The 18944-nt window shown below is 53.7% G+C and overlaps 1 long non-coding RNA gene across 1 annotated transcript; it reads left to right on the forward strand.

Moving 5' to 3' along the window:
* Positions 1 to 613: 613 nt before the first annotated feature.
* Positions 614 to 18540, forward strand: LOC308568605. The gene is made up of 2 exons (XR_014000517.1): positions 614 to 701; positions 17368 to 18540. It is a non-coding gene; the product is annotated as an uncharacterized lncRNA (long non-coding RNA).
* The last annotated feature ends 404 nt before the right edge of the window (positions 18541 to 18944 follow it).

Genomic DNA, 18944 nt, shown 5'->3' on the forward strand with positions numbered 1-18944 from the left:
CATCTTCTCAGGAATTATGTGGTCGGTGCGGGGAGCCCGGCTCTCTAAAAACCCACATAAAGGAGCAAGACTCATAAAAGCACAGCTGATATGTACCGAGTGCATGATAGGGGTCGGGCACGGAGCCAGACGTCCCCCCTGTGTTACCCTGTTTAACGAATTTAGACACCATAAGGTCGGAACACGGAAAACTCACAAATCGTCTAATAGTGACCGCCTTTGAGTAAAAGACTCAGTAAACACAGAACAACTCAGAACCGTGGCGACAGATCATTTTGTAATAAAGGTCCCTTGTAAATTTCAGTTTGTTATAACTTGGAGAAGAATCACTATCCAGTGTGATACCCGCCTGCATCTCAGTCTGCTCTAGGCCTGGTCGTTAGGCGGTGACCCGTGTGTCCTGAAAGCAGCCTTCGGGTGCCGTGGCCCGGCCGCCGTGGGGAATGGATTTCCCCTTCACTCGGGATCAGTGTGGCCCTGCTCTGTGCTGGACAACCAACAGCCATTCAGCCCTGCGCTGGGAGGCCGTCTGACCTTGAGACCCCTCCTTCCACGTTTTAAGTTGGAAGATGAGTTTCACTTTCTTGTCTCCTGAGGTAACTCTTTCCTTCTTCCTCCAGGCGGGATCGGAGGTTCGTCGCCAACCCGGGCAGGTGCTTCGGACCCAGAAAGGACAGGACGAAGGTGAAATGGCACGCAAGGTAATCAGGGCACAGCCGCTCCCCTGCCGCTCTCCTTGCTCCGGGGGTCATGTTCTCTCTGCAGCAGGACCCCTCACCCCGACATCCCTAACGCACCCGCGTGCAGCCCAGAGCAGAGGCGGGCAGGCGGGAGCCATCGGGGAAGGTCCGGGGACACAGCTCAATAAGTACTAATGGTCATCACGACCGCTTCAAGCTTTTACTTAGATGAACTCGTTGTCACCTCTCACAATCCTAGCAGGTCAGTCATGCTATACCTGATCCACAGATGAGAAAACCAAGGCACAGTCACCGGCCCAAGGTCTCACGGTTTAGTGAGGGAGCCGGGATTCAAAGCCAGAGCCCAGCCCAGCGCCGTATTCTCTCTCCATTCCAAGTGACAGTGCGTGTTCCTGCTGCCCGCCACCTGGTACTTTATGCACAGGGTCCCAAGCAGGGCACAGAGGGCTTGTGGTGCTCAGGGGGAGCCATCAGGTAGGTGGCTCAAGGTCTGCAGGTCTGGGAACAGAGGGGCATATGGATTGCACCTGCTGACCTCCAGGAGCTCAGAGACTGACCAAGGGACCAAAGGGGATCTCAGGGCTTTCTGGAGCGCTGTGGACTGCTGTCCAGTCCTGATAAACATGATGTGGGCGCGGGGCCACGCCCTGACAGCAAGTGCTGGACTTGCCCGTAGCTGTTGAGACCCCTCCATTCACAGCAGTGGCCCTTCTGGCTGTGAGTCTCGCTCCTGGGTATGCGTCAGTCGGCACAGCCAAGGTAGCTGGCCGCTCAGGACGTGCACATGTTTGACTGGAGGCAGCCAAGTGTCTCTGACTCTCCTGTGGAGCCCGGGAGAGGGGAAGCTGTGCGATGCAAAGCAGGGCTTTAGAACTGGGCAGGTTATGTCGCAGATTTCCACTGTTGGCCCAGCACAGTGGCAAAGAGTGTGGACCTAGAAGCTCTGGGTTCAAATCCTGCTTCCACTGTCTCCTCCCTTGGTGACTGCAGACGGATGGCCTTGACTTTCCATATGGTGTTCACATCTGTAGAATGGGGATAATAAAGCTAGTCCATGACGTGTGTGACTTGAGATGAGGGGACACACAGGCTGAAGTGCCCAGCACAGTGCCTGGGATATATTAAGCATACACTAGATATTGGGCTTGTTGCTTTTTCTTAGTCTGGATATGATGTTGGGTAGATTACTAAGCCTCGGTTTTCTCATCTGTAAGATGGTGATGCCAGCACCCTGTGGTCAGGGGAGGTTGTGAGTTAAATGAGAGAACCCAAACAGCCTAGATCAGAATAGATGCCTTGTACCTCTCTGGGTTTTCTTCCTCATTTGTCTGATTCCATGTGGATCGATTAGCAGGAAGGTGGCTGGTGGTGGTCAGTCCTCCATCCGTGAGAACACCGAGTCCTAGCAGTGGCTCCACAGTGACTTTCTGATTGACCCTCCTGTTCTCCTGGCCACCGCACTGGTCTTGACTTCGGCAGCACCACCTGGGATACCCACCAGGGGCTCCTGCCTGTGCGATTCCAGCCTTTCTTTCCCAAAGTAATTCTGTGTGTGTTTTCCTAAGCCTCTGTCTCAAACTTGGAATTTGTCAGGTCACTTTCTGCTTAAAAAAAAAACAACCCACAAAAGCCCTGGCCAGCGTGGCTCAGTGGTTAGAGCATCGGCACCAAAGGGTTGCAGGTTCACTCCTGGCCCCCAGTGGGGCGCATGTGGGAGGCAACCAATCGATGTGTCTCTCTCACGTTAATATTTCTCTCTCTCCCTCCCCCCTCCTCTCCACTCTCTCTAAAAATCAATGGGGAAAATATCCTCAGGTGAAGATTAACAACAAAATAAAAAACAAAATCGCAGTCCTTTCAGCCCCGCTCACCTACTTGCATCCTACCCCCAAGATGGAATATTTCCGCACCCTGCCTCAGTGCTCACCCCGCACCCCCACTCCATGTTACCATCTGAATGCCTCACTTTCTCACAAATCCCCCACAACCACAGGGGCCCCACGGCACTGGCCGCTCCTTCGCCGGGGACATCATCTCACCCGTGGGACTTCACCTGCAGTGTAGGGCCTGCCGCCCAGCAGGTGCCTTGAGAGCGGGTGGGGCTGGGACCGGGCCCCGTTATCTGGGACTTGGGTTTCTTTCACTCATCTCCTTCCACGGCCCATCGTAGGGTCCTGTGCAGACTCGGTGCAAGACAGTGGTGTGGGTTCCCCAGGGGGAGGGTGGGCCTGCAGGGGAGAGTCGGTGGCTTAGACGATTCTTACCCTGCTGCCTGGGTTCGGGTGACTGGCAGGCTGTGTGCGTATGGGGGAGGGGAGGTTAATGAGTGACTCCCAGGGGATTTCCAGGGAAGGGTGTGAGCACGGCCTCTGAAAACAGCACCCTGTGCCCCAGCCAGCTCTCCCCCCCTCCTCAGTGACCCCCAACCTGAACACCATTCTGTAAGGGGCACAGCCCTTTACCCTCGTCAGAATGGCAGTGACTCCCTCATTCATTCATTCATTCATTCATTCATTCATTCATCTGACAGATAGTCACTGCCGGCCTCCCGGGTGCCAGGGCTGTTCTAGGGAGAGAACACAATCTGATCTTGTGGCCTTGCCTTCCAGTGCGTGTGTGTGTGTGTGTGTTGGGGGCGGGAAGAGTCGATGACAAAGAGCAAAAATGGTGACTAAGGAATGGAAACGGGCAGGAAAGGCAGCTCAGGGGTGCTGGGCAGGCAGTGGAGGGCAGGTGGCAGCACTGAATAGGGTGGACAGCTTACTGAGAAGGTGACACCTGAGCTCAGGCTTGCAGGAGGTGAGTGAGCCCCACGAGGGTTTAGGGGCCGAGCTTTCTGCAGAGGGAGCAGCTCCCTCAAGGCCGCACTGTACCTAGTGTGTTCGAGGACAGGAATGCCGGTGGGGTTGGCGCTCACTGGGGGAGCTCAGAACCCGGGGATAAGGCCTGGACCAGGGAGAGCCTTGGGGAAGTAGTGTGTCAGGCTTTCCCTCCAAGGGAACCGGGAGCCCCCGGATAGCAGGGTTTGAGCGAAGCGTGCTGAGATCCGACTTACTAGGGGCTGATACGATAGCGAGAGGAACGGGGCAGCTGAAAGGGAGGGAGCGTTGGAGGTGCCTGGTCCTCTCCTGTCCACTCACTTGCACAGGACAACAGAAGAACCGTTAGGACGGTGATGGGCCAAAGCTCATGATGACACTCCTCAGGGGCTGGTCTCAGGAGCTCTGACTGCCTCGGTTAGGATAGCTTCTTGCATTGTGACCATGGTTTAATACGAGAGTCCGTCTGCTCTCCTCCTGCCTGCAAAGCCACCAGGGGTCACATAGGCAGACTCCTTGCGCTCTTTTACCTTTGGACCAATGGCCCCAGGATATGGAGTCAGATAGTGGCCTGATGGCTGGGTCCACCCAGCAGTGGTCACCATCAGTGCTGTTACAACCCGACCCACTCGCATTGGTTTCACATACTTCCATTCAAAGGAAGGTCACAGCCACGGCCTTCACGCCCAAAGGCGCCATTCTGCATGAGGTCATCGGAGGAAGGACTATTTTTATGGATGAAAAATCTGACACCCAGGGAAGACACACTCTTTCCTCCGGTCCATCCATCATGTGTGTGGTGGCAGGGGAGAGGTGCTGTGGCTACCATGATGATTGCTGCCCTAACCGTAAGTGAGAGTGAGAGGCCAGCCCGGCCCGGGAGAAGAAGGAACCGAGTCCCAGTGCTGAGCCCCAGTGCCGATGACCTCACCCAGGGATGGGAGCAGAGCTGTCCAGAGGACTCGCAGACGGACGTCCCTTCAGGTCCAAATGTGAGTCACCGTGGCTTGTGTCCCTGCAGTGGGCACTGTCCCCAGGCCTCCCACTTCTCCCTGGGACATCATGGTCACTGGTCAGGCATCGTGACTCATTTGGTCTCTTGGGCGAGCCACTAGGGGTGGACTCTCCCTTTTGGCATCTGGACCCTCGGTGCTATCGACGCAGCTCGGCTGGCCCTGAGCTCGGATGCGATGTGCAGGACGTGTGGCAGGGAAGGGCCCTCACGCTCCGCAGCGGGCCAGCTAGAGCCGCTGCCACAGTGAGCCCAGGGGGCTCCGTGGAGCTCACACAGCCGAAGCCACAGCTTCCCGTGGCCCAGGGTGATGCCCGAGAGGTGGGGGAATAGACAGAGCTAGCTGGGGAGGGGGGCTCCATGTCTCCCCATCTAGACAAGTGGGGAGTTCACCCAAAGGGCCAACGGCTGGCAGGGTGTCAGATTTCCCACCACACCCAGCGCAGGGCCTCTGCTGTCATTTCTCCCCCTTGGTTTTCATCTTCTAAGGGTAGAAGGAGTGTCATCTCCTCTCCACTTGTCAGTCTCACACCTGCCGGGAGGCCCGGGTGGTGGTGAGACAGAGGTGCCGTCCAGCGTCCAGCCTGATGTCATTCCTGTTTATTGTCTGTTTTAGAAACCAGGTAGCAGGAGGGACTTTCTGAGGATTAAGAAAGAGAATAAATCCCCAAACTATTCCAGGGAGGTTTTTTCCTTTCTCTCTTTCTTAATCTCTCTTTTTAATAAAAATAACACAATTTGTAAACAAAATCATAAGAGGGAGAGGAAGGTGGGATCCCCCAAAGAGGGATGTTTCTTTTCCCCGTGATAGTTTTTTGATACCTGTCTGAGCGACTTATCCTGAGAGATGTACCCCAGGGCCATGTAGGCGTCTGGTGACACCGGAAGTGGGGAAGCCTGTCAACAGTCACAGGACTCCGTTTACCTACTTTCAGCCTCTGCCCTTCCCAGAAGTGATGAAGCCAACTTATTGCCTCACAGTTGTCTCCTTTAGCTCATCAGATCTGGAACTTTCCACTGCTAGTCTGTGCGCCCAAACGGGGTTGGGAAGGTGTGAGAGCACTTTTTATTTAGGGTAAAGGTTAAAGGTGACACAGATCTCTCTCCTTCCCCCTCTCTCCCCCCGTCTCTCTCCCCCTCTCTCCTTCTCTCTCACATCTCTCCAGACTCCTCATAGGACAGTGAGTCACTGTCCCAGTTGAAGGAGGGGAGGTGAGAAGGGGAGGGCCAGAGGCCGGGTCCCCGGGATGCCATTTGGTCTACACCGTGAGGGTGAGCTGACCTGGAAAATGGGTGGTCGAAGGTACGGACATGAATGTCACCTGGCCCAAGTGTGAGAGCCTGTGTGAAAGGGCCGGCCTCCGGGTGACTCAGCCTGCGAGCAAACTGTAAAAGGAAGGGAGTGACTCACTGTCAACCCTGAACAAGAGCTCTGAAGGCCCGGCCGCCAGCACCTGTCTGGGACGCGGTTAGTTATTAACGCAGCTGGTAAGAGTGTCATGGGAACCGGACGCTGGCCCCGATCGCTGCGGGCGGCCTGGCTTTCCCCAGCCTGCCCACCATCCTCTCTCCTCCCGCAGCTCCTCCCCTGCCTGACCCGGCCGCAGCGGAGCCCATCACGCTCTCCGGGGCACAGCGTCTTCCGGGGCCGCCCCAGAGGATGCGGGGATGAGGAAGGGGCAGAGACGTGGCTTGGGGAGGTGACAGATCGGCCTGAATCTGGGCATTCCAGGAGTAGGCTGAGGATGAGCTGGCCCTGCCCACCCCACCCTGCGCTCACTCCCTCTAGGTTCTGGTTCCTGGAACCCGATCGCTCGTGTCTGCAGGGACTCTTTGGGCCATGTGGCCTTGTTGGTCCAGGGACCCCACCAGAAAGCAACTCCACCACCTCCCATTGAGGCCCCTGGCCTGGGCAACACTGACTCCTGCCCCACTGACCAGTGGCCCTGAGGAAGGGCGAGTTCTTGCTCCATTCTGCCCAGCACTTGCCCAGCCACTCCCTGAGGCTGCTGCAGGCAGCTTAGTGGAACCCAGGGCCCAGCTCTGAGGCCCTCTGCAGGGCACATGGGAAGCCGGGGCTTGTCGGGTTGAGCTAGATATTCACATCAGCTCCACTTTGGCCTCCCTCTTTCTCCACACCTGGAGAAATACACAGGGGAAGACTCTCCTCCCAGACCCCAGAAGGTGTGCTTCAGCCTGGACACAAGCCATGCCTGCCCCGGCCCCGGCCAGGCCTAACTTCCAGCCGCCAAGCAGGGGCGGAGGCTGATTGAACAGGAAGAGGGGGGCGTTTAGCAGGTCAGGCTCCCCAGTGCTCGCAAAGGAAGCCCACCGCCCAGAGGAGAGCCATCCCCTGATACTTACTGCCACCTATATAAAGCCCTAAAGTACTCATGGCAATAGGATGGGACACCTTTAGCCTGCCTGGTCTGTGGAAGGAGCACTGTACTAGCAACTGGGACATGTACTCCCTGGGTGGCCCGAGCAAGCCATCGGACCCCCCCAGCAGTCTCCCCATCTGTGAAGCGGCAATAAGGACAACACCTGTCCTGCTTACTCGACAGGGTTTGTAGGAGGCCAGCTGAGATCACTGGGCACGTGATGAGGCTCCGGGAGTGGGAAGGGCCACCCAGAGCGGGGTTGAGACACCGGGGTGCTTAGGGCGATTAGCAGCAAAGCAGGGCCTGAGGTCTGAGCTCCTCCAGGAGGGTGGCTTTATGGGCACCCACCTGTGGCTTAAGAGCTTCTCGGGCCTCCCACAGCTGATAAATCACCGCCTGGTGGGTGTGTTCTGTCTGGGCTCCAGCCTGAACAGACAGCCCAACTTGGCTGCTACGCAGAATGGCTGCTTTGCCTTCTCTCCCTTTCCTAGTGGGCTGGGCGGGAGCAAAATAGATCCCAGGGCCTTATCTCCTAGGTTTTCCCGAGGGACCCTCCAATTGTCCATGTAGACACTCTGGTGGCGCCGAGTCCCTTTCTCAGTCCATGTAATCATCGGGGTACTGATTTAGGCTTCTCCTGTCATGAGATTTGTCCTGGTTCCTCACTTTCTTGCAACCAAAGAAGAGAGAGGCACAGAGTAGGCGCTTCAGATCATACCCCATAGTGCAGGATACGAGAAACATTCTTGACAAACCATCACTGAGCATATGACTTGGCTGATTCCTGGCTTAGTTTTCTTTGTAGTGCTCTATGCATCCATCGAAAGGAGGAATGTTGAGATTTCAGGGGCATCCCAATGGGGCAGTGAGCATCTAGTTAGAGCCTTTTCTATGCCCAGCCCTTGCTGAGTTGACTGGGTGTAATCCTTGCATTCATAAAACCAAACTCTTTGGATCAGCTAATTCCATGTCCCATCCAGACCCAGGATCTTCTCCACATCTTCCTAGATGGGGAACCCTTCAATGGTGGAGACTTTGATCTCTCTGAAGGTTACCAGTCTAACGTTGGGAACTCTGATTGTTGGGGTGTTCATTCATGTAGGGAGACTCCATCTGCCTCTGGATACTTCCAGAAGGGATTGCTCACTGGGACCTGGAAAAGTCAGAGAAGACTTTGTGAAGTTGCTGAAACTCGGAGGGAAAAAAAAATAAAAATGAAGCTACCTTTCATGGACTGAAGTCTAGTGTAACCCCAGAATTCACGTCTACCTAGAACCTCAGGATGTGGCCTTATTTAGAAAAAGGGTCTTTGCAGGTGTAATTAGTCCAGGATCCAATGACAAGTCCCTTATAAGAGGAGAGAAGGGGAAACACACAGAGAAGAAGGCATTCTGAAGACGGAGGCAGACGTTGGAGCAATGCCCGGCTGAGGTGTGTACAGAGGAGAACCCTTTGGCCGGGAGACTGGACATCTTCGGAGCCCAGGAGGGTGCCAACCCTGGATTCTCTGTTTGATGTGCCTTCACTAAATTGTCCACAGTTCCTGCTTCTCTATTTCCAGAAAGGGATTACAAGAACCCTTACCCTACTCACCACTCTGCAAATAAATATGTGACGTATGATGACAGAGGTAATTACAAGATGCTTACTGTTAGAAAAATGTCTAAAAGGGCAAGGAAACTATTTAAGATACAAACTCAGTTATCTGATATTAATCTTTTATTATTAAGTAATATTTCAGTATTCTGGTTGTTGAGTATTTCATTGCAGGACTATGACGTAGTTATTTGTTAGTAGCTCTTTGATTTTTCCAGGTTATTTTGTTTTTTAGCAGTTCTTTGATGGTTTTCCAATGGTTTTTTTGTTGTTGTTGTTATTGTGAAATAAGGCTCTGATGACAGTCCTTATAAACAAGAACGTTACTCATATCTGCACTAGTTTATGGGGCTGCTATAACAAGTGACCGCTGACTTGGTTTATAATAACACAGGTTCACTTTCATACAGTTCTGAAGGCCCAGGAATCTAAAATGAAACTTGATTTTGGTCCCTGAAATGATTTGGGGTCTAAAATCCAGTTGACAGAGCCGGTTTCTCCTGGAGGCTCCATGGGAGAGTGATTCCCGGCTGCTCCAGCTTCTGGAAGCTGTCAGCATTCCTTGGTTTGTCGCTGCAACACTCTGGTCTCTCCCTTTGTGGTCACCGCATGCTCTTCTCTCTGTAGTCAAATCTCCCTCTTCCTCCCTCTTATAAGGACACTTGTGATTGTATTTAGGGCCCGTCTGGATAATCCAGGATAATCTCCCCATGTTAAAAATCCTTAATTTAATCCTATCTACCAAGTCCCTTTCGCCCCATAAGGTAATGTTTACACTGTGACTATCTTTTTTTTTTTCTGGATGGGGTTGGTCGTTATTGAGCCTATGACCGTTTGCATGACGACTTTCTCCCAATAAATTCCTATATGTAGAAAGAAAGAGTGAAATGTTTGGAGAAAGCATTCAGTGTGAAGGAGATGGAACTGGCATGATTTTGCTACTGTCCCTTTAAGAGCTCTCCTAGGAGTCAGATGGGATGGGGGGTGCGGGGCAGTGGGGGGGGGGGGGCTGTGGATTGAAATCCCCATTACAGGAATCATTTAAAGTCAGCCTCTGGGAAGCTCGGGGCTAATGGGATAATTCCCATTAGGAGAGGAAGGAAGTGAAGGTGGCCTGACATCCTTTCTGTCTTTAATTTATGTGATTCACTGAAACCTCCCCCTCTGCTCCCCGGGGGCCCCTCCTCCAGCTGCCCCTGTGAATTCTGGGTCCACTGTCCACCTCGGTCTGCCAGCCGGGGCTCCGGTTTCCAGCAAGTCCCAGCACGCCCAAGAGCCCGGGAAGGTTGCCTTCCGCCCAGACCAGGCGTTCGGGCTCTCTTCTTGGCAGCGGTGCCAGCCAGAGAATCTGGTCTTTGCCCTTTCTTCCCGATTCCCAGAGCCGCCCCCAGCTCCCCTCCACCCCCACCCCTGCCTGGACCGACCAGGACGGGGACTGGTGTCCATGGAACCAAAGGAAAGAGAAAAGCTTTCGACAGAACACAGGCAGGCTCCGGGGGACCTGGAGGCCAAGGCTGCCAAGATTTTGTTTGTAGCACCCCGGCCCCCCCCTTTATACTTTGAGAGGGAAGGAGAGAGAGAGAACACAGAGATGCTTCTCTTCCTGTTTTGCTGCCTACATTTTGGTCTGAGCTCTCCCTGCAAACATGAAAATCCAGTTTGGGTCTTTAATTAGGAGTGTGAAGTAACCCAGGGTTCAGGGTTTTTTGAAGTGCAGATCAAAAACCCTGGAAACATCTGGGGGCTGCAGAGAGAGACCTGATCTCATCCGGTATTGTCACAGTCAGAGTGGCCCATTTCATTTATTGACACCTGCTGGGGACAGATCTAGCCGCCCCTCCCGCAAGCCCAGGAAGGGCCCCTGGCACCCAGAGGGAGGCGAGGCTCTTTCCTGCCCCTGGCATGCTCCCCGAGGGAGGCCATATGGTGCAGTGTCCCGAGTCAGGGCCAAGGGCCAGAGCCTCGCTGGCCCCGGGGACAGTCCAGCAGCCCTGATGTGCTGTGTGGGTGGCCTGTCCCGTGAACTCGCTGCCTGACCTCCCAGGGCCTCCTGGAGCCCAGCTGCAGCCTTGAGTAAGAGCCCGGCCTCATCGTGACCAGAGGGTGCAGAGGCCCAGCGTCGCTTGTCACCTTGGCACCCGAGCCACGTGGCATCCGGGCTGTGCTGGGGCTGGACCCGGGCTGGGTGGACCAGGGAGACTCCTGTGAGCATCCCTTCCCGTTGGGCTGGCCTGGCCTAGCTCTTCAGGCTGTAGGGCCTGTAACGAGAGGGGGACAGACAAGCGAGCCAGGGGTTCGAGGAAGAGAGGACAGAAAGAGGGGGGTGAGAAGTGAGGGCAAGGCATTAGAGTTGATGGCAGAGGGTGTCTGTCATTTCAACATGAGATACTGGCGAAGCCTGAGTTCCCTCTGGAGAAGAGAGAAGAGCCTTGCGAGTGGCCGTTAGGTGGCCTCTGAGGGACGTATTGCGTGACAAGGAGAAGGCAGAAGGTGCCTGGGACTAGGGTCCCTATTATCTTGAAAGTCCATCTTTAGGAACAATCCCCTGCAGATAAACAAGGGATCCAGGCCGGCCCATTCGGAAGGGTCTTTGATCCGCCTAGAAGTTAACGCTTTTCAATGGAGAACCACAAAGCAGCCCCACCCAAGACAACGGAGATAACAGGCTGGTGCAATCGCTAACCACCGGCCTCTTGATAATGCCGGGATTTATTGAGGTCTGGTTTTCACCCAATGGGAACACATCCGGCGAGCATCAAAGGGGCCAGGCGTCACCTTGTGCAAAGAATCCTGGACCCTCAGGTGTGTGCGTGTTGGGCAGGGTGCGTGTGTGGCTGTGTGTGCACAAGGCTGCCCGTTGGCAATTACCTTCCTGCGGATCAGAGGCCACCAGCCCCGGGGGGCCTTGGCAAGTCACGAACTCCGTTCCCTTGTTCTGGCTGGTCCAGCTCCTAAGATGGTTATTTAACATCTCTCCGCGCAAGGGGTGCTCTGTATCATTTTGTCCTTGATTCTGTGTCACAAAGGCAGTTCATATAAGAAGTTTAAGGGAGACGTGAGGCGGGTGCTCAGAGAAGACAAAGCCTGGAAGGTTGTCCTTGGAGAATCTCAGACTTGCTCCTTTGTGGTCTTTTGGAGGTTTTTGCTTCCCATGGTACAAATGCCAAGGATGTATGTCTGACCTGTAAGAGGGGAAGAAACGGCATGGGGGTGGTGGAAGAATAAAGGGGGGCACATGGTCGCATCTTTGCAAGGGGGGAGTTGATGGACGAGTGGGTGAGTGCGGTCCTGGGGGAAGGGCCCCCTCCCCACCCACCCCAGGCGGTGCCTCTTGGCCGCCTCCTATTCCATCTGGGCCGTCAGGATGCTGGACATCATGCAGGGGCCCCTGGAGACAGGAGCAGAGAAACAACACCGTGCAAACAGAACATCTGGAAGCTTTTTAAGGTTTATTTTTTAACACATTTGCAAGAGTCAGGACATTTGTGCGGGAGGCTTGCAGGCTGGAGGGAACCCAGGGGTTTCAGTCAAGTGGGAGCTGTATTTGGACTCTGCGGGGAAGGGCGGGGGTGTGGGGAGAGGAAGGTGGGAGCGTTGGAGCTGCCAGAAGCGAAGGCCTCCATTCTTTGGTCTAACTAGTTGCCTGGGAACAGAAGTCCCCAGGAACAGAAAAGGGACTGGGTTCCTTGCCTCTTGGGTACCACCGGTACAGAGCAATAGGGTTTCTCCTACCTGTTCCAATCAGTGGCTTTAAATGGAATGGAAGAACAGGGGGCAGAGCCTCTGGGAAAGGCAGGAAAGATGCTAGTAGGTTCCACTCCGCTGGGCCTTAGCCTCCTAGAGACCCCCGGGACCTGGCTTTTCCATGTGGGTTACAGACTCATACCTGTCCCTCGTCTTTCCATCTGGGCTGGCCAGGCGGGGCTGAAGGAGGTAGGGCCCGAGAGGCCAGTTCATCCTGGAGCTGCAGAGACTTGGTTTACCCTGCACGCTTCTCTCTCTCTGTCCTCCAGCCCCTCTGTCTTCCTCTCCTCCTGTCCTCTACCTTCCCCTTTCCTCCCCCAAGGACATCCTTGACTTAATGATTTGGGCCAAAGGAAGCAAGGAAAAGCCTGGCTCAGCATTTCAGCCGGGCAGGCTGGGAATGAAATGATGAAGGCAAGAGACGGTCCCAGCAGGAGAGAGAGTTTTACGCGTGACTTCACCTTCCTTTTCAGAGCATCAGCCTGTTCAGCTCTCCTTCTTTCTTCATTGCTGGGTCCTCATTTAATTCTTTCCTTCCTTTATGCCCTGACCCGGTTATGGATGCCTGGCCAAGCTTATTTTCAGGCTGCGTTAAATATACGGGGAAGTCTCTCCTTGCTCACAGTACATCCTTGTGGGAGGATTCTGGTTTCATTGCCTGGGGAGTTGACCAGTTGGAGGGAGAGTGTGTGCTCCCGGGGTTTCTAAATAGGCCCGCTGCCCTATCGCTGTCTTCATGAAGACAGTCCTTTGGGTGGAATGAGCTAATGTTTACAGCACCTTGTGGGAGGTGTTCCTTGTGTGCTCTGTTTATTAGAGGAGGAAACTGAGGTTCTGTGTGGTTATTCATGGGAGACACTGGAAGGTGTCCACCCTGTTCTGATGGGAAGTAAGGTGACACAGCCACCAGGAATTCCACCCCATCCAGTCACCCCATCTGGCAGCTACATGTTCATTCCCAAGCCTGGCCAGTCACACTTGTTACAGTTTCTGCTTGGGAGCATCTTGTGTCCTTTCCAGAGTCAGGGCTCAGGCGTGTTACCACCTTCCCCAGCGCGGGGCCGTCTCTCCTCCAGGCCTGCTGGCCCTCTGCAGTGTGTAGTGGATCTCAGCCTTGGCCATTCCCAGTTTTTGGCTCAGTCAGTCTGGGGCGGGACCTGAGAATTTGCATTTCTAACAACTTCCCAAGTGCTGCTGATCTAGACTGCACTTTGAGAACCACTACTCTAGATTGATTCAGAATCCTATTTTTCTAGATTGGTGATATATTGAATCCATTGTGGCTATTAGAAAACTCTAAAATAATAGTGACTTAATAACTAAGACACAAGAGCATTCTTTCTCACATAGTAGAAATCCAGATAAAGACCATCTGAGGCTAGTGTGACAGTTCAGGAATTTTTAGGGACCCAGGCTTCCCTCTTCCTATTAAATCACTTTAGTGCAGGACTCTCGTTTTCAATGTCCCTCATAGTCCAAAATGGCTGCTGGAGCACCAGCCATCACATCCTCACTGAAGGCAGAAGGTAGGAAAGGCAGATAGGTAGTAATCGGGCTCTTTCCAACACCTTTCGAACAGCCTCCCCAGGAGTCCCACAGCATTTGTTTACATCTCTTTGATCAGATCTTAGTCCCATGGCCATAGCTAGCTGCAAGGGAGGCTGAGAAACAGTTTTTTTACTCTGGACCACAGTGTGCCCACCAAAAGTCAGAGTTATCTTTCTAAGTAGAAAGGGGAGAACAAGAATTAGAAACAGTAACTGACATCCTCCTAAGAGTTAATCATTTATTTGGCATCTGCCAGGTGCCATGTGCTTTTCACGTGGTATCTCATTTAATCCTAAAGGCTTTGCAAGGCAGATATTATCTTTATTTTGCAGATGACAGAAGCTTTCAGAGATTAAGCCACTGGCCCAGGTTACAGTCACAAATGATGTAATTTAAAGGCCCCTTTAAACCCCGGGCTGCTTCTTGACTCAGTTGCTCTCAGAGACCTACCCTTTTCCTCCTGAGGCTATAGTATGTCTGTTAGACTTTTCTAAACCAAATTCTGGACCCTGCCCCTTCTGACGAGCCTCATTCCATCACTGCCTGTATCCCTGCTAATACCCTCTTCTACAGATCTATGGGGAAACAGAGACACCATGTGCCCTGAGTCACAAGATTAGTTCCCTGTGGCTGCTGTAAAGTGACCACAAACTGAGTGGCTTTAAGCAACACACATTTATTCTTTTTTACTTCTGGAGGCCAGTTTCCCTGGGCTAAAGTCAAGGTACCTGCAGGGCTGGTTCCTTCTGGGATCTCTAGGGAAGAATCCATTTCCCTGCCTTTCCCAGCTTCTGGAGCCACCTGCTCGCCTTGCCTCATGATTCCCGCCTCGAATCACTCCGGCCTCTCCCGGGTCAGGTCTCCCTCCGCCTCCCTCTTTCTTATAAAGACTCTTGTGATTACATCTGGGGCCCACCCAGATAAGCCAGGAAAATCCCTGCAGCTCCAGAGCCTTCGCTTATACCTGCACAGTCCCTTTTGCTGGAGAAGGTCACATTCAAGGTCGCAGGCATTAGAGCCTGGTTGTCTTGGGGGGCTAATATTCAGCCTACCGCAGCTGCCCCCTTGCTACTGTCCTTCCTTCCCTTGTCCCCGGCTCTTCTTCAAGGGCTGTCCCAAACACAGACCATACACGCGTTTCACCTCTGTCCCCGGGGTTTTCAAAGAGGCCAGAGACAGGGTCTGAAGGGCAGAGCAGTGTGTTGGGAAACTTGTCTAATCAGCTCCCTGTGGCCATAGCAACGGACACAAAAACATTTGAGTGGAAAAGCATTGGGGGGAGGGGATCCTGCCCTAGAGGTCACTGAGTGACTTAACCTGGGCAGTGGTGCCCAGTGAGGACACATAAACAGCAGATCTGTCTCCTCAGCAAGCTTCATAAACCCTCTGGGCTGTGTGTTTCTAGGTAACCTTTCAAATCTCTAAGTGCCTGTTAATCGTGTGCCCCCTATTGCCATTCTCTGGGCTAATAGAGGCGTGTCTTTGGCCACATATAAACGCTACACCTAGAGGAATTTGACTGGGGGGTAGGAGGGAGGGAGTGTTAGGCTCTGCTTAGACTGGTTATGTTCTAACCTAATTTTCCTCTGCTGTGCTGGCTCCCTGGTCTCCACCCACCCAACCCCCCTCTTGGCTGGGTTGCCCATGCTGGGATGAGTCTGGGGTGTTGTATGTTTTGCTTTTTATTTTATTTTGCAAGTACCTCCCAACATTCCCCTCTGTGTTTAATGTCCCACTGCCAAGTGCATGGGGTTGCCGGGCAACAAGAAGGAAGTCCCTGTGTGATTCACCTGGCTGCTGCCAATTAATTTACTTGCTGCGTGCGTCTCCCCGGGGAAGGAAGAAGGAAAGGCTTCTCCGGGCCCGTCTGAGCCAGCGGGGAGGGCTGCTGCCCCGGAGGGGAGAGGAAGCCAGCGGAAAGTTAGCAGAACTTTGGGGGTGTTTTCGGGTCCAAATGAAAGAGAGTGTCTGGAAGGCCCTGGCAACACCTGGACGAAGACTTATGATGTCCCTCTTGGCCGCCAATCAGAGAGCCACCTGGAATGCCCAAGCACCTCTGCGTAGGCACGTTGGCTGGCTTTTTTTGGGTAGGTGACTCCAATATGCAGACTCTCCTGCACAGAAGTATCTTTAAGCATCATCTCCCTGTCCAGTCTCCCCGGGCCCTCATTGTGACAGTCTCCCTCCCCTCTGCGTTTCCCGGCAGCTGCACACATCCCTGCCAGGCCAATGCCCACAGGAAAGAGGACAGTCTTGCACCAGGCTGAGCCCTGACCCACACAGGCCTGGAGGCACAGAACAGGGCCTGTTGGCCCAGACTCCTCCCGAATCCTTAGTGTATTTCCTGAGATACTGCTGGCCTCCTTTTGGCCTCCTGCTTGGTCAGTGTCACCTCTCCATGAGTGCCTAGGAGGTGGGGTTTGCCTGTCTGGTTTATGTCTGGATCCACAGCATCTAACCCAGTACGGTCCTGGGGACACATGGATTTGCATTTCTTGTAGGTTGATGGTCATTGCTGGAAGCAGAGACCCAGCAAGCGACCTCTGTCCTGAAGCCCCAATGATCTCTTCCTGTGAATAGGCCCCTTACCCTGCATTGCTGGGTCTCATTCCATTTTATTTTTTATGTTTTTTTAAAAAATATATCTTTATTGATTTCAGAGAGAGGAAGGGAGAGAGAGAGAGAGAGATGGAAACATCAATGATGAGAGAGTCATGGATCAGCTGCCTCCTGCACGCCCCCGACTGGGGAGCGAGCCCACAACCCGGGCATGTGCCCTGACCGGGAATCGAACCAGCTGCTCAACCACTGAACCATACCGTCAGGGCGGGCCGCATCCATTTCAAAATGACGAGGTCCCCTGAGGGCATTTTAGTGGTACCAGATATATCCGTCACTAGAAATTCAGAGGTGGTGGGAAGCAAGGGAAGTATGACAAGTGCCAGTCCACCTCCGTTTGTTTGCCGTCAGCATTAGGGAAGTAGAAATGTGTTAAACCATGTGTCTTCGTTTCCTCCGAGGGACCTCATCCGCTCTGGGTCATTTCCTAATTAATTATTAAGGGACTTGTGAAAGCAGAGAGGTGCCAGCTGAAGGGAACAATAGGATAAGAGACCAGACCCTTGTCATCCTCTACCGAGAACTCTGGCGCCGTCTGCGCCTCAGTTTCCCATTTGTAAAGTAGGTGATCTGACGCCTCCGTGCTCCCTGCCCCACATCTCACGGACGTAGAATAGTGACACGCTGAAGACAGAATTTTCCACGTCCTCTGGGCTGGCTGGATTCAGTGGTTTTTAAAAAAAATCAGCTATGGGTGTAGTGGTGAGATGTGTGTAAAGGGCTCCCGGTGATGATTCATTGTCCAGGGAGTTGCTTGAGATGTATAAATAGGCCTTTTTTGCCTCCCCCCCCTTAACAAAAATCCTGCTTTTAAAAGCAGTGTCTGTTCTCTTCAGTAGCTGGACTATCATGGACTCAAGTCAGGAAAGTGACACTCATTGGTGAAAGACATCTGCTGGAAGGGCAGACACCAGAGCCTCACTCTTACGCTGTTTTTTGCTCTACAGGCCTCGAAAAGAGGATTGGCAGAGGGCTGCCCCTTCTCGCCACCACTTCCCACCAGGAAGCTTCGGGGAGCCAGCGTGTGCCACCAGGGTCCCCCTGAAGAACCTGGCTCAGAGGCGACCGTCTCTTAAGAGGCAAGAGCTCTATACTGGATCGAGAATTCTTATTTTGGAGGGTAAAGAAGATTCTGGATTTGAGAAGACACTTAAGGAGAAAGCGAGACCCTACACACCGAGGAATAGTTTCCGCGATGACCTGCGCACACGGGGAAGTGCGTCGCTGGGCCACCTACCGCTGGAGAGGACGCCGCTATCCCAGACCTTGCTTTTCCTTCTTAAGGAAAACCCTCCCTCTCCTGCCGCCGGCTCCGAAGACCCCCCCACCCCCACCCCAGAACCCCGGGGCTCTCTGCTGCGCCCTTCTCTGCCCCACCCCCACGTCTGCGGTGCAGCCATTCTCCTTTGCTCCGAATCTTCTAGCGGATACAGAAGGAATAGTCACCTACACTTGGGTCCAACGGGACCTTAGTTTTTCGCTCCTGCTCCTCCTGAGGGAGTGTGCGTGTCGCCGTGAGCACAGCCTGGGGACAATCTTCCTTCTCATCTGCTCAGGACCTGGCTGCGCAGGTTCCCCCGTGATGCTGCTCAGCGCAGGGCCGTTCTTCAGACGCTCGGGGACGCTGGGGGGACTTCGGCAGGGGAGCTGGATCGCGAAGGCTGGTGTTCTCCATGTCCCACGGCCTTGGTTGGGATCACACATGGTGTACCTCTGGAGGAGCAGAAAATGAACCCTCCTGTCTCTTCCGTCTGTCTTCACGGTCCGCTGGAAGACCCTCATCTCCCAGGTGGCAGTTGGGGACCACGCCTGAACTTGGGGCCTCATTACAGACCGTCCAGCTACCGGAGTTGGTGGAATTTACTGCAGACCCTCTTCCTCCAGGGCGTGCTGATGACACACATCCCACAGTGGATTGGGCCCCACGGGACGCGAGCCCCGTTTGTTTCCTTCACCCTGTAGCTGCCATGCGTATGGACGACGATATGTCTTGGATGCCTATCCTGCTCCAACCTTGGCCAAAACGCAGAGCCAGAATGCATGGTTGTACTTCCAACGTCCAAAGCGAATGGATGGCTCGCCTTTGTAAGAAAGAATTAAAGCTTGACCTGTCTACCTCACCTGTGTTGTAGACGATGTGTTGGTGTGACCACTTATTGACTTCATTGTCTTTTTGGTGGAGCCAGGGGGTCTTCCTGGCATCTCAGATTCACCACAACACGAGTGAGGGGACCTCTGGAGGAGGTTTGGCGCTACTGAAATGTAAGGCGTGTCTGTGGGTTTTTCGCCTTCCTTCCTTGACAGGCAGACAGGCTCATCGTATGTCAGATTCCTTTGGGTGTCAAGGAATTGAAACCCACTTATCTTACCTCCGTAGATGCTGGTTTGTTCCAGGTTTTCGTGGAAGTAGACAGGAAACAGTCTACCCAGCAGCGGCCCAGCTAGACCTTTCCAAGAAGTCCACGTCATTCAAGAGTTCCCACCGCTATAGGTGGTTTCCAGGGATAACAGAACTGTCACACCA

This window comes from Miniopterus schreibersii (genome assembly GCF_964146895.1).
Source record: "Miniopterus schreibersii genome assembly, chromosome: 16".
NCBI classification, from domain to species: Eukaryota; Metazoa; Chordata; class Mammalia; order Chiroptera; family Miniopteridae; genus Miniopterus; species Miniopterus schreibersii.